This window comes from Myotis brandtii, unplaced genomic scaffold (genome assembly GCF_000412655.1).
Source record: "Myotis brandtii unplaced genomic scaffold, ASM41265v1 scaffold643, whole genome shotgun sequence".
NCBI lineage: Eukaryota > Metazoa > Chordata > Mammalia > Chiroptera > Vespertilionidae > Myotis > Myotis brandtii.
The window spans coordinates 628,675-631,382 of NW_005370478.1; positions in this window are offsets into that span (position 1 = coordinate 628,675).

Sequence of the window (2,708 nt, forward strand, 5' to 3'; positions counted from 1 at the left end):
TCTTTCCTCCGGCTCCCGCGCCGCCGAACTCAGCGCGGTTTTGTTCCCCAGCGAGGGTCCCTCCGGCAGAAGACTGAAGGCCCTTGGACGGGTAGGAGCACACACAGTGCATTGCAGGAATCAAGTGTTTCCTCGCAGGCGGCCATGGGCAAGACCCTGGTATTGGCTTACCGAGAGCTTTCTGGGTGCAGAGTATATGCTTAAAATGCCCTTGTCCCCCCTCCACACCCCAGCCCTCCCACACATACACCCTTAAACCTTTCAGCGGAGCTAAAAGTCCTGAAGTCAGGCTTCTCCAAATAGAACTCGAAATCGTAGGAACATCTGAACGATGTGTTATCTCTGGCTTTGGAGACAAACCTGAGTTCAAACTTCCTCTCTACCCCTTAACACAGTGGTTCCCAAACTTATTTGGCCTACCGCCCCCTTTCCAGAAAAAATATTACTCAGCGCCCCCTGGAAATTAATTTTTTTTAATTTTAATAGCAATTAAACAGAAAGATATATGTATTAATGTTTCTACCTTTTTCGTAAAATATAGTAAAGAAAGGTGTAAATTAGAAACATTGAAGTTTGAAATTATGAAACTATTTATTGAACTCAGAATAGAAAGGTAATACAAAAAAAAGTTAAAACAAATGCACCTGTGGCCATCACCGCCCCCCTGGATCGCTGCAGCGCCCACCAGGGGGCGGTAGCGCCCACTTTGGGAATCACTGCCTTAACACCTTGTACAGATACTTGAACTGCACCTGGCCTCTGTTTCCTCTTTTGCTTGTTGTGAGAACGAAAAAGAGTGTATATCCGCTTTTGCTATTGCCAGGACCTTCTCTTTCAGTAGGAATCACGAAGTTAGAAGTTACCTGCCCTTCTACTCTGTCCTTTACAAAGAAGGTCTCCCCAGAAGCTGGCTTGTGCCCTGACTCAGAGTTGAACTTACAACCTTATGATGTATGGGATGACGCTCCAACCAGCTGAACCACCCAGCCAGGGTTCATCTGGGCTCATTTTTTTTCTGCCTGAGCCTTCCTTTATATTTCTTACGGTGTAGTTTTCTGTGGCTTCTTGTAGTCTGTAATGTGGAAATGTATTCTTTTCAGCTTTCATGTGTTTGAATATGTCATTATTTTTTTGCTGTCACTTTTGAAAGATTATTGCTAAGTATAGGATTCTGTGTTGACAGTATTTCTTTCAGTATTTTAAAGATATTCCTCTACTATATTATCACTTGCATTATTTTTGGTAATAAATCTGATGTCACTCTTATCTTTATACATGATCTGCCTTCTTCCTCTGGATGCTTTTACAATTTTATTTTTATCATTTTTTTCCCCATTTGGTTTTCATGTGCCTTAATGAACCATGAACATACAAGAATTTTGAGTGGCGTTCAAACTTATATTTCCTGGTTAGAAATCTAGGGATTCCTCTTGATGTCTCCTTGTTCCACACCCCACCCACCCCATCTAGGTAGCAGATACTCTTAAGTCTTTCATGTAAGCTAGTGGTCTCCACATTTTGTTTTTTGCTAGCATAACCTTCAAATAATTTTGAAAAATTTTATATTCTTGTACTTATTAAATTTGATATCTAAGATTTTCCTCATAAACTTAAGTAGTTATAAGGTTCATAATCTTTTGTGACTTGTATAATGAATATGCACTTTCAATTTATTTTCATCAAAATGTTGGGGCTGCAGATTTAGCTCATTCAAGTTTTGGAAAATGCTCACCATATGAATTAATTGTCGAAATTAATCCTCACTGGAAAAACAGTCAGCCAAATTGGAGTTTCTATTAGAAAAAGTCTGTCTTTTTTCAACTCAAATAATGATGTTAATAGGTATCTCTCTGATAACCCTTTTACTTCTGAATTTTAAGTTAAATTTATACATTTTAAGTTGCATTTATACATAACCTGGATGATGATAAGTTGCTGTCCCATTTAATATTTCTTGGTGAATCTCTCTCAGGTTTGTTGTCATTGGACTTTTCCTCAGGAAGAATGTATTGGCAACCTGAAGTGAGATTCTGGATGAAGAATTTGCCTTTCCTTTGTGTAGTAGGAGAAGGATGATTGAAAACGGAAGTTGGAAAGAGAACCCGTAGACTTCAGTCTCATTTTCAGGCAGGTACAATTCATTTGTATCATTACCATCTTGATTTAGTATCTAGTGTTGTTGTGTGGTTCTTCAAGTCATTTTAATCATCTATGGTAAGGAGATTTCTACGTTGAGGAGCCAGGCAGAGGCTGTTGTAATTTCTTAACTATCATGCTCTCTAGCCACACAGGTCCCCTTTCAGGTCCTGGAATACCCTAGGCTCTTAGCAGCCCCAGGGCCTTCTTGTGTGTTGTTCCTCAGCTGGCAGTGCCCTCCCCATCTCCCCCTGACTCCTAACCTGACTAACTCCTACTAATCCTTTGGTCTCAGCATAATTGTCACTTTCTTAGTGGGTCTGTCCTTGACCAAAGTGTTTACTATGTGTCCGCTTCTGTGCTAAATTGCTTTACATACAATATTTTATTTCATCTGAATTTGGTCCTCAGTCCCATTTTCTCTCATAGTAGTTGGAATTTTTCCTTTAAAGCCCTTATCATCGTTTGTAATTAAGCACATATTTTTGTGCTGAATCCCTTAGGAGACGATAAGCTTTCTCCATGTCTCTGCATTCCTGGTGTCTAGCATGGTAACTGGCAGACCATAGACA